We start from the raw sequence: 13,329 nt of genomic DNA, 5'->3' as shown, positions 1-13,329 counted from the left end.
CTAACTGCAAAAGAAAATAATTTTCAAAAAGGTTGAAATATCTAAAGCAATGGCAGATTAAAAAAAACACACACACAACAGACTGCAGGGAGGTTCTGTTCTGTGATGTCACAATCAAGCTGGTCTGAATAGAGATACAGTCCCGATCAAAAGTTTACGACCTCTTGAAAAATTGCAAGAAAAAAATAAAAAATAAAATAAATCATATTTTGCATGGTTGGATCTTAACAAGGTTCCAAGTAGAGCTTCAACATGCAACAAGCAGAAATTGGACAAAAACGTTTTTTGAGCATCCAATTTATTGAAAACAAACAGAAAAATAAACAGAAATCAAAGTTCCAAACATGAACTCAGTAATGAATAGCTTCACAGCTATTGCTGATCACTTCAAAAAAAATTGTTGCGGCTCTTTTATAACATCACACAAACATCTCATATAAGCTCTATAACTACAGTTTTATGACGCACTCATAGCACACTATGCCCACATTTGTGGAGAGAAACCTTTGCATCATCTGTGGTAATGGGAAACAGTAAGGTTGTCGCTCCCCAACAGTCAGCAGATAACATGTTAATCAGGTTATGTTATGACAATCCCTGCAGCACATTCATTTAAATGTCTTGGAGACATGTGAGTGAAGTTGGCCTCCCTATCTTCAAATCCAAAAAAAGTGGTATCAAACGTTTGTGCTACGTTTGTGCTGGTTATGTGCTGCTATCATTTTAAACATATTAATAAAAAATTCTAGAGGTCATCAGAGGTCAACCAGCCCCCCCAAATTAATGGAATCAAACAAAATTGGTGTCAATCAGTTGTGCTATGTTTGTGCTGGTTTGTGCTGCTAAAATTGTCATTTGTGCTGCTTCTGTTTAAAAGATATTAATGAAAATGTAAAGGTCAAAAGGTCAACCAGCCCCCCCACATTACCCAAATCAAACAAAAGTGGTATCTTTCAAAAGTGGTGGGGTTGCAGCATAGCTGTTGTAGTTAGTGTGGATTGGGTATAAGGTGTGTTTGGTTGGTGGTTTGGTGTGTGAGTGAGGTAAGTAGGAGAGTCGGCCGAAGGCCTGTACAGGTCCGGTAACGGTCTCCTGCAGACTTCTTCTCACCAATGGAGAGCGGGAGGAGTGAGTGGAATAGTATGGATGGTAGTGAAGAGGAAGAGATTGGCGGTCAGGGTGACGAGAATGAGTGGGAAAAAGTGGGAAAGGGGGGGAAGAGGCGCAGAGCTAGTGAAAGGAAGAGGAAAAAGAGAAGTGAGGGTAGTACGGAAGGGACTGACAGTGAAGGTAATGAAGAAGGAACAAATGCGAGTATGAATGTAATTGTCAGGTTTGAGGAAGAGGGTGTGAAGAAAATAGATCCACTTAAGCTGACAAGAGCACTTAAGGCACAAGTTGGGGAAATCACTGATGTTTTGCTATAGACTTAAGTTTACTGTTGGTGTGCTGTCTTGTGTGAACTTTGTGTGTCCTACAGCATGCGCTGTGTTGATTATTGAATATGCATGGGTTAAAATCAGTGCTTTCCCTGTTAGGTTGAAGGAGTGTTTCTCTCTTGAGAAACATTGATGGAATTTTTGTTGCGGTGAACACGGTTAGAGCAGTTGTCTCGGGAGCACGTCCCCAGGATTGAGGGGGTCGCTGTTTGTGCAGTTGCCTTTGTCTTTCTGGTGGTTTTTAGTGCATAAGTACCCACTGTAAGTAACTGCATGAAGACTAGGCTTCAGTTAAGTAGATTTTGGTTAGGCAGTTAGTGGGAAAGTGCTGTTTTCAATTGCATGTCAAGGATCAATACTTTGTTATGGCTACAGTTGATGCTTTTGTTCAGTCTCCATCGGAGGAACTCTTGAATAGTTGTACTAAAGAACAGCTGTTGAAACTTGTTGAACATTATGATGTCGATGTTGGGGATAAAGAGTTGAAAGATGAGGTTAAAGGAGTGTTACAGGCTGCATTAGTAAAGAAAGGCGTGTTGCCAGGTAAAATGAAGACTTTAGTGGCTGATGTTGATCAGTCTGTGGTCTCGACTACAGTTGCTTTGTCTTTTGAGCAGCAAAAGGAGTTGTTACTCTTACAAATGGAAAGAGACAAGCTGAGCATTGAGAAAGAACGTGTGAGGCACACTCCATACTTGATCTGTAGGCAATTCCTCTCAGAAGTGGAGGTCACGGTGGAGGCGTCGGAGGGCAGAAGGCGTTCCCTCAGTGGCTCTCCTCTTCTGAGATTGTGTAAAAACATAAGTCAATGTAGTGTAAGCAGCTTGAAAAGAAAGTAATTGAACTTGTATAAATTTTTGGGAGACGGTTGCTGACACGCGGGCGGCACAGTGGTTAGCACCGTTACCGCACAGGAAGAAGGTCTTGAGTTCAGCTCTACCGTCGCTCTGTGTGGAGTTTGCATGTTCTTCCTTTTTTTGCGTGGGTTCTTTCCTTGTACTCCGGCTTCCTGCCACAGTCCAACGACCTGCAGTTAGTGGCAATAGGTAATGGAAGAGTCTAAATTGCCGACAGGTGCGAATGGTTTTCTGTGTTAAACCAGCTGCGGTTTGAGAGAGGACGGCCAGAGAGCATCTTTTGTTTACCAGTCAGCAGAGAGTCCCTCAGGAGGGAAACGAGCAGAGCCTTCATGCCGGGACGCTGCTGGGGTTGCAGCATAGCTGTTGTAGTTAGTGTGGATTGGGTATAAGGTGTGTTTGGTTGGTGGTTTGGTGTGTGAGTGAGGTAAGGAGGAGAGTCGGCCGAAGGCCTGTACAGGTCCGGTAACGGTCTCCTGCAGACTTCTTCTCATAGACCGGGGTTGGCACCAATGGAGAGCGGGAGGAGTGAGTGGAATAGAATGGATGGTAGTGAAGAGGAAGAGATTGGCGGTCAGGGTGACGAGAATGAGTGGGGAAAAGTGGGAAAGGGGGGGAAGAGGAAAAAGAGAAGTGAGGGTAGTACGGAAGGGACTGACAGTGAAGGTAATGAAGAAGGAACAAATGCGAGTATGAATGTAATTGTCAGGTTTGAGGAAGAGGGTGTGAAGAAAATAGATCCACTTAAGCTGACAAGAGCACTTAAGGCACAAGTTGGGGAAATCACTGATGTTTTGCTATAGACTTAAGTTTACTGTTGGTGTGCTGTCTATTTTGAACTTTCTGTGTCCTACAGCATGCGCTGTGTTGATTATTGAATATGCATGTGTTAAAATCAGTGCTTTCCCTGTTAGGTTGAAGGAGTGTTTCTCTCTTGAGAAACATTGATGGAATTTTAGTTGCGGTGAACACGGTTAGAGCAGTTGTCTCGGGAGCACGTCCCCAGAATTGAGGGGGTCGCTGTTTGTGCAGTTGCCTTTGTCTTTCTGGCGGTTTTTAGTGCATAAGTACCCACTGTAAGTAACTGCATGAAGACTAGGCTTCAGTTAAGTAGATTTTGGTTAGGCAGTTAGTGGGAAAGTGCTGTTCCCTTTCAGTCGATTCACTCGGTACAACACATAAGTATGGGATATCACGCCCTCGCGTGTCCTGGCTGAAGAAACCTTTAATCACTTCTTTAAGGCAGATGACGTGTTATTACACGCGCACGGCCCTGCCTGCACATATATCCGCTGTCATCACAGTCATCCCTCAGTTCTTACGCTCTTCACCTCGCTGAGAACACCTCTGCTGATTTGGGCTAGCTAGCTGCTGCTAGTTAGCTCCGTTGTCTGCCAATTTGAACTTAGCTTAACTGCCCCTGTTGATGTTAGCTTCCACTGCGCAGTTGGTGTGTAGGCTGCCCGCGGAGCGCTAATTTCAAGTTTTCCCGTGCAGCATTTTGCTTTGTTTTTTGGAATGGACTCCAAACCGAAGCGAGCAAAGCAGAAATCTTCTGTTCGCCCCTGTCCTCAGGGATGCGGTTTCTCTTTGCACGACAGCGACCAGCACGATGCCTGCCTTGTCTGCCTTGGGATCGTCCATGCTAGGAGAGCGTTGACACAGCCCGAAGCCTGTGCGTTTTGTCGCCAGCTCCGGCGCTCGACCCTGGAAAGACGGGTGACGTTTGGGGAAAAAGTGCTGGGACGCTCGGCTGTCGCACGGCATGACCCTCTCCTTTCCGAGTCTGGAGCCCCGGCTTCGTCCGAGTCTGAAGACGAGGATTTTCCGGTCGATGTCCCCGCAATTAGCTGGGCTGACCACATGGAATATGTTGACGGGTTAGCCGATGATGAGCCGGAACCATGCTGGAGCGCTTCAACCCTGGCTTCAGCCAGGGTTGAAGCCCACCAGCGCTCCCCAGGACGATGATTACGTGCTGGACATCGGCCTGGACATCCATGGTTTGTCGGAGGATGAGCAGGAGAGCTCATTGTCGGCCCAATGTACCGCCGCTGCTGCGCCGGTCGGCCACGATGACACCTCTCTTTTCTCCCTGTTTCGCCATGCTGCTGAGAAGCTGCAGTTGGACTGGCCCTCTCCTCCGCCAGCTCAGAAGTTGTCGCGGTTCGCGGGGTTTTTCCTCCCACTGGAGCCCGCAACGGCCAAAAACTGCCCTCCCATGTTCCCAGACTTTGTCTGTGAGCTAACAGCATCATGGGACAAACCTCTGTCTACCCGCGTCACTGTGCCCGGCTATGGACAGCACATGGAATTGGACGGCGCCGAGGGGGCTGGCTTAGCTAACCCACCCCCTATGGAGCCATCTCTGGCTGCTTATCTGGCCCCATCCCATAACCATGGTGTCGGCGGCCCCGCAACTCTGCCGTCCAAGCACTGCAGATTCTTTGTTTCGCAGCTGGAGAAGATTTATAGAGCTCAGGCCAGCACTGCTTGTGCCATGAGCTCTGTCACCATGCTCCAGACGTACCAGGCAATGTGCCTGGTGGAGTTCGGATCACTGGTTCCTGATGACAGCCCGCTGGCACCTCTTCTTAACGAGGTCAGAGTCGCCACAGATTACATCCTCCGTGCGTCTCGCTGTGCAGCGCTCTCCCTGCGCAGAGGGATGGCTTCGACAGTAGTGGCGCAGAGGCACCTGTGGCTGACCCTGTCTGACGTCCCGGATAGGGACAGGGCTGTATATCTGGACGCACCAGTGTCTGCGGCTGGGTTATTCGGACATTCACTTGAAGCCATTCAGGCTAGATTCAATCTGAGGGAGAAGCAGACGGAAGCTCTGCGCGACATCATCCCCAGACGTCAGCCCAAGCCCAAGCCCGCAGCTAGCTCTCACAGGCCCGCCGCTCCTCTGCCGACTGGCAAGAGACCGGCGCCCACTGCTGAAGTGGGTGTGCCGCCAGCGAGAGCACATCCTCCGGCCCGAGCTCCACGCCAGTCGGCCTGGAGCAAAGGCCCACCCTCGGGCCCCCAGCATCCCTCCTGCACATAGTTTTCTTCTGATGGCCACAAGGTCGTATTGCGTCCAAATGCTGCCTATTTTCCCAAGATCATGCCTGCATCTTCTAGCTCAATGGAGTTTGAGTTGCTGAGTTTTTGCTCCCCTCCTTTTGCATCTGAGGAGCAGAGGAGGATGCATTGTCTTTGTCCAGTGCGTGTGCTACGCACCTACATTGAGCACACTCAGAATGTGCGTTTATGTGACCAGCTGTTTGTCTGCTTTGCTAATCCAAATAGAGGTAGAGCTCTGTCGAAACAGAGGCTGTCCCACTGGATTATAGAAGCTATCTCACTGGCATACGGCACCAGTGGTCTTGCTTTGCTCCACGGGGTGAAAGCTCATTCCACCAGGGGGATGGCAACCTCATGGGCTCTTTTTAAAGGGGTGCCTGTAGCTGATATTTGTGCGGCAGCTAGTTGGGCATCACCGCACACTTTTGTGCGGTTTTATCGGTTGGACGTTACAGCCCCTTCGGTGGCTCATGCTGTCCTTTCTGCTGGGTCTACCACTCACTAGGATGTGGTGGTCCGATTGCGGTTCAGTGGTTGCTCTGCGGGGCGTGTATATATGTCCCATACTTATGTGTTGTACCGAGTGAATCGACTGAAAGGGAAGGAATAGTTATGTCTATAACTTCTGTTCCCTGAAGGAGAGGAATGAGGTACAACACAAGGTGGCCCCACTGAGCAGTTTGGCTCGGTGAAGAGCGGCTATCGAACAGAGGGATGACTGTGATGACAGCGGCTATATGTGCAGGCGGGGCCGTGCGCGTGTCATCACACGTCATCTGCCTTAAAGGCGTGATTAAAGTGATATCCCATACGGATATGGATATGGATTGGGTATAAGGTGTGTTTGGTTGGTGGTTTGGTGTGTGAGTGAGGTAAGTAGGAGAGTCGGCCGAAGGCCTGTACAGGTCCGGTAACGGTCTCCTGCAGACTTCTTCTCGTAGACCGGGGTTGGCAACAATGGAGAGCGGGAGGAGTGAGTGGAATAGTATGGATGGTAGTGAAGAGGAAGAGATTGGCGGTCAGGGTGACGAGAATGAGTGGGAAAAAGTGGGAAAGGGGCGGAAGAGGCGCAGAGCTAGTGAAAGGAAGAGGAAAAAGAGAAGTGAGGGTAGTACGGAAGGGACTGACAGTGAAGGTAATGAAGAAGGAACAAATGCGAGTATGAATGTAATTGTCAGGTTTGAGGAAGAGGGTGTGAAGAAAATAGATCCACTTAAGCTGACAAGAGCACTTAAGGCACAAGTTGGGGAAATCACTGATGTTTTGCTATAGACTTAAGTTTACTGTTGGTGTGCTGTCTTGTGTGAACTTTGTGTGTCCTACAGCATGCGCTGTGTTGATTATTGAATATGCATGGGTTAAAATCAGTGCTTTCCCTGTTAGGTTGAAGGAGTGTTTCTCTCTTGAGAAACATTGATGGAATTTTAGTTGCGGTGAACACGGTTAGAGCAGTTGTCTCGGGAGCACGTCCCCAGAATTGAGGGGGTCGCTGTTTGTGCAGTTGCCTTTGTCTTTCTGGCGGTTTTTAGTGCATAAGTACCCACTGTAAGTAACTGCATGAAGACTAGGCTTCAGTTAAGTAGATTTTGGTTAGGCAGTTAGTGGGAAAGTGCTGTTTTCAATTGCATGTCAAGGATCAATATTTTGTTATGGCTACAGTTGATGCTTTTGTTCAGTCTCCATCGGAGGAACTCTTGAATAGTTGTACTAAAGAAGAGCTGTTGAAACTTGTTGAACATTATGATGTCGATGTTGGTGATAAAGAGTTGAAAGATGAGGTTAAAGGAGTGTTACAGGCTGCATTAGTAAAGAAAGGCGTGTTGCCAGGTAAAATGAAGACTTTAGTGGCTGATGTTGATCAGTCTGTGGTCTCGACTACAGTTGCTTTGTCTTTTGAGCAGCAAAAGGAGTTGTTACTCTTACAAATGGAAAGAGACAAGCTGAGCATTGAGAAAGAACGTGTGAGGCACACTCCATACTTGATCTGTAGGCAATTCCTCTCAGAAGTGGAGGTCACGGTGGAGGCGTCGGAGGGCGGAAGGCGTTCCCTCAGTGGCTCTCCTCTTCTGAGATTGTGTAAAAACATAAGTCAATGTAGTGTAAGCAGCTTGAAAAGAAAGTAATTGAACTTGTATAAATTTTTGGGAGACGGTTGCTCACACGCGGGCGGCACAGTGGTTAGCACTGTTACCGCACAGGAAGAAGGTCTTGAGTTCAGCTCTACCGTCGCTCTGTGTGGAGTTTGCATGTTCTTCCTGTTTTTGCGTGGGTTCTTTCCTTGTACTCCGGCTTCCTGCCACAGTCCAACGACCTGCAGTTAGTGGCAATAGGTAATGGAAGAGTCTAAATTGCCGACAGGTGCGAATGGTTTTGTGTGTTAAACCAGCTGAGGTTTGAGAGAGGACGGCCAGAGAGCATCTTTTGTTTACCAGTCAGCAGAGAGTCCCTCAGGAGGGAAACGAGTAGAGCCTTCATGCCGGGATGCTGCTGTGGTTGCAGCATTTCTTGCAGGTAGGTGGAGCTGACCCAATTATAGATGCAGCACTCCTGAGAAGGCCAGTCCCAGTGTATATAAAGACACCTTGACTAAACCAGTTGGGGTTGCAGCATAGCTGTTGTAGTTAGTGTGGATTGGGTATAAGGTGTGTTTGGTTGGTGGTTTGGTGTGTGAGTGAGGTAAGTAGGAGAGTCGGCCGAAGGCCTGTACAGGTCCGGTAACGGTCTCCTGCAGACTTCTTCTCATAGACCGGGGTTGGCAGCAATGGAGAGCGGGAGGAGTGAGTGGAATAGTATGGATGGTAGTGCAGAGGAAGAGATTGGCGGTCAGGGTGACGAGAATGAGTGGGAAAAAGTGGGAAAGGGGGGGAAGAGGCGCAGAGCTAGTGAAAGGAAGAGGAAAAAGAGAAGTGAGGGTAGTACGGAAGGGACTGACAGTGAAGGTAATGAAGAAGGAACAAATGCGAGTATGAATGTAATTGTCAGGTTTGAGGAAGAGGGTGTGAAGAAAATAGATCCACTTAAGCTGACAAGAGCACTTAAGGCACAAGTTGGGGAAATCACTGATGTTTTGCTATAGACTTAAGTTTACTGTTGGTGTGCTGTCTTGTGTGAACTTTGTGTGTCCTACAGCATGCGCTGTGTTGATTATTGAATATGCATGGGTTAAAATCAGTGCTTTCCCTGTTAGGTTGAAGGAGTGTTTCTCTCTTGAGAAACATTGATGGAATTTTAGTTGCGGTGAACACGGTTAGAGCAGTTGTCTCGGGAGCACGTCCCCAGAATTGAGGGGGTCGCTGTTTGTGCAGTTGCCTTTGTCTTTCTGGCGGTTTTTAGTGCATAAGTACCCACTGTAAGTAACTGCATGAAGACTAGGCTTCAGTTAAGTAGATTTTGGTTAGGCAGTTAGTGGGAAAGTGCTGTTCCCTTTCAGTCGATTCACTCGGTACAACACATAAGTATGGGATATCACGCCCTCGCGTGTCCTGGCTGAAGAAACCTTTAATCACTTCTTTAAGGCAGATGACGTGTTATTACACGCGCACGGCCCTGCCTGCACATATATCCGCTGTCATCACAGTCATCCCTCAGTTCTTACGCTCTTCACCTCGCTGAGAACACCTCTGCTGATTTGGGCTAGCTAGCTGCTGCTACTTAGCTCCGTTGTCTGCCGATTTGAACTTAGCTTAACTGCCCCTGTTGATGTTAGCTTCCACTGCGCAGTTGGTGTGTAGGCTGCCCGCGGAGCGCTAATTTCAAGTTTTCCCGTGCAGCATTTTGCTTTGTTTTTTGGAATGGACTCCAAACCGAAGCGAGCAAAGCAGAAATCTTCTGTTCGCCCCTGTCCTCAGGGATGCGGTTTCTCTTTGCACGACAGCGACCAGCACGATGCCTGCCTTGTCTGCCTTGGGATCGTCCATGCTAGGAGAGCGTTGACACAGCCCGAAGCCTGTGCGTTTTGTCGCCAGCTCCAGCGCTCGACCCTGGAAAGACGGGTGACGTTTGGGGAAAAAGTGCTGGGACGCTCGGCTGTCGCACGGCATGACCCTCTCCTTTCCGAGTCTGGAGCCCCGGCTTCGTCCGAGTCTGAAGACGAGGATTTTCCGGTCGATGTCCCCGCAATTAGCTGGGCTGACCACATGGAATATGTTGACGGGTTAGCCGATGATGAGCCGGAACCATGCTGGAGCGCTGACGGGCTTCAGCCAGGGTTGAAGCCCACCAGCGCTCCCCAGGACGATGATTACGTGCTGGACATCGGCCTGGACATCCATGGTTTGTCGGAGGATGAGCAGGAGAGCTCATTGTCGGCCCAATGTACCGCCGCTGCTGCGCCGGTCGGCCACGATGACACCTCTCTTTTCTCCCTGTTTCGCCGTGCTGCTGAGAAGCTGCAGTTGGACTGGCCCTCTCCTCCGCCAGCTCAGAAGTTGTCGCGGTTCGCGGGGTTTTTCCTCCCACTGGAGCCCGCAACGGCCAAAAACTGCCCTCCCATGTTCCCAGACTTTGTCTGTGAGCTAACAGCATCATGGGACAAACCTCTGTCTACCCGCGTCACTGTGCCCGGCTATGGACAGCACATGGAATTGGACGGCGCCGAGGGGGCTGGCTTAGCTAACCCACCCCCTATGGAGCCATCTCTGGCTGCTTATCTGAACCCATCCCATAACCATGGTGTCGGCGGCCCCGCAACTCTGCCTTCCAAGCACTGCAGATTCTTTGTTTCGCAGCTGGAGAAGATTTATAGAGCTCAGGCCAGCACTGCTCGTGCCATGAGCTCTGTCACCATGCTCCAGACGTACCAGGCAATGTGCCTGGCGGAGTTCGGATCACTGGTTCCTGATGACAGCCCGCTGGCACCTCTTCTTAACGAGGTCAGAGTCGCCACAGATTACATCCTCCGTGCGTCTCGCTGTGCAGCGCTCTCCCTGCGCAGAGGGATGGCTTCGACAGTAGTGGCGCAGAGGCACCTGTGGCTGACCCTGTCTGACGTCCCGGATAGGGACAGGGCTGTATATCTGGACGCACCAGTGTCTGCGGCTGGGTTATTCGGACATTCACTTGAAGCCATTCAGGCTAGATTCAATCTGAGGGAGAAGCAGACGGAAGCTCTGCGCGACATCATCCCCAGACGTCAGCCCAAGCCCAAGCCCGCAGCTAGCTCTCACAGGCCCGCCGCTCCTCTGCCGACTGGCAAGAGACCGGCGCCCACTGCTGAAGTGGGTGTGCCGCCAGCGAGAGCACATCCTCCGGCCCGAGCTCCACGCCAGTCGGCCTGGAGCAAAGGCCCACCCTCGGGCCCCCAGCATCCCTCCTGCACATAGTTTTCTTCTGATGGCCACAAGGTCGTATTGCGTCCAAACGCTGCCTATTTTCCCAAGATCATGCCTGCATCTTCTAGCTCAATGGAGTTTGAGTTGCTGAGTTTTTGCTCCCCTCCTTTTGCATCTGAGGAGCAGAGGAGGATGCATTCTCTTTGTCCAGTGCGTGTGCTACGCACCTACATTGAGCACACTCAGAATGTGCGTTTATGTGACCAGCTGTTTGTCTGCTTTGCTAATCCAAATAGAGGTAGAGCTCTGTCGAAACAGAGGCTGTCCCACTGGATTATAGAAGCTATCTCACTGGCATACGGCACCAGTGGTCTTGCTTTGCTCCACGGGGTGAAAGCTCATTCCACCAGGGGGATGGCAACCTCATGGGCTCTTTTTAAAGGGGTGCCTGTAGCTGATATTTGTGCGGCAGCTAGTTGGGCATCACCGCACACTTTTGTGCGGTTTTATCGGTTGGACGTTACAGCCCCTTCGGTGGCTCATGCTGTCCTTTCTGCTGGGTCTACCACTCACTAGGATGTGGTGGTCCGATTGCGGTTCAGTGGTTGCTCTGCGGGGCGTGTATATATGTCCCATACTTATGTGTTGTACCGAGTGAATCGACTGAAAGGGAAGGAATAGTTATGTCTATAACTTCTGTTCCCTGAAGGAGAGGAATGAGGTACAACACAAGGTGGCCCCACTGAGCAGTTTGGCTCGGTGAAGAGCGGCTATCGAACAGAGGGATGACTGTGATGACAGCGGCTATATGTGCAGGCGGGGCCGTGCGCGTGTCATCACACGTCATATGCCTTAAAGGCGTGATTAAAGTGATATCCCATACGGATATGGATATGGATTGGGTATAAGGTGTGTTTGGTTGGTGATTTGGTGTGTGAGTGAGGTAAGTAGGAGAGTCGGCCGAAGGCCTGTACAGGTCCGGTAACGGTCTCCTGCAGACTTCTTCTCATAGACCGGGGTTGGCACCAATGGAGAGCAGGAGGAGTGAGTGGAATAGTATGGATGGTAGTGAAGAGGAAGAGATTGGCGGTCAGGGTGACGAGAATGAGTGGGAAAAAGTGGGAAAGGGGGGGAAGAGGCGCAGAGCTAGTGAAAGGAAGAGGAAAAAGAGAAGTGAGGGTAGTACGGAAGGGACTGACAGTGAAGGTAATGAAGAAGGAACAAATGCGAGTATGAATGTAATTGTCAGGTTTGAGGAAGAGGGTGTGAAGAAAATAGATCCACTTAAGCTGACAAGAGCACTTAAGGCACAAGTTGGGGAAATCACTGATGTTTTGCTATAGCCCTAAGTTTACTGTTGGTGTGCTGTCTTGTGTGAACTTTGTGTGTCCTACAGCATGCGCTGTGTTGATTATTGAATATGCATGGGTTAAAATCAGTGCTTTCCCTGTTAGGTTGAAGGAGTGTTTCTCTCTTGAGAAACATTGATGGAATTTTAGTTGCGGTGAACACGGTTAGAGCAGTTGTCTCGGGAGCACGTCCCCAGAATTGAGGGGGTCGCTGTTTGTGCAGTTGCCTTTGTCTTTCTGGCGGTTTTTAGTGCATAAGTACCCACTGTAAGTAACTGCATGAAGACTAGGCTTCAGTTAAGTAGATTTTGGTTAGGCAGTTAGTGGGAAAGTGCTGTTTTCAATTGCATGTCAAGGATCAATACTTTGTTATGGCTACAGTTGATGCTTTTGTTCAGTCTCCATCGGAGGAACTCTTGAATAGTTGTACTAAAGAAGAGCTGTTGAAACTTGTTGAACATTATGATGTCGATGTTGGGGATAAAGAGTTGAAAGATGAGGTTAAAGGAGTGTTACAGGCTGCATTAGTAAAGAAAGGCGTGTTGCCAGGTAAAATGAAGACTTTAGTGGCTGATGTTGATCAGTCTGTGGTCTCGACTACAGTTGCTTTGTCTTTTGAGCAGCAAAAGGAGTTGTTACTCTTACAAATGGAAAGAGACAAGCTGAGCATTGAGAAAGAACGTGTGAGGCACACTCCATACTTGATCTGTAGGCAATTCCTCTCAGAAGTGGAGGTCACGGTGGAGGCGTCGGAGGGCGGAAGGCGTTCCCTCAGTGGCTCTCCTCTTCTGAGATTGTGTAAAAACATAAGTCAATGTAGTGTAAGCAGCTTGAAAAGAAAGTAATTGAACTTGTATAAATTTTTGGGAGACGGTTGCTGACACGCGGGCGGCACAGTGGTTAGCACCGTTACCGCACAGGAAGAAGGTCTTGAGTTCAGCTCTACCGTCGCTCTGTGTGGAGTTTGCATGTTCTTCCTGTTTTTGCTTGGGTTCTTTCCTTGTACTCCGGCTTCCTGCCACAGTCCAACGACCTGCAGTTAGTGGCAATAGGTAATGGAAGAGTCTAAATTGCCGACAGGTGCGAATGGTTTTCTGTGTTAAACCAGCTGAGGTTTGAGAGAGGACGGCCAGAGAGCATCTTTTGTTTACCAGTCAGCAGAGAGTCCCTCAGGAGGGAAACGAGCAGAGCCTTCATGCCGGGACGCTGCTGGGGTTGCAGCATAGCTGTTGTAGTTAGTGTGGATTGGGTGTAAGGTGTGTTTGGTTGGTGGTTTGGTGTGTGAGTGAGGTAAGGAGGAGAGTCGGCCGAAGGCCTGTACAGGTCCGGTAACGGTCTCCTG

This window comes from Neolamprologus brichardi, chromosome 12 (genome assembly GCF_056152115.1).
Source record: "Neolamprologus brichardi isolate AB-2024 chromosome 12, ASM5615211v1, whole genome shotgun sequence".
NCBI lineage: Eukaryota > Metazoa > Chordata > Actinopteri > Cichliformes > Cichlidae > Neolamprologus > Neolamprologus brichardi.
The sequence above is the reverse complement of the archived record's forward strand: the minus strand, read 5'-3'. Positions refer to the sequence as shown.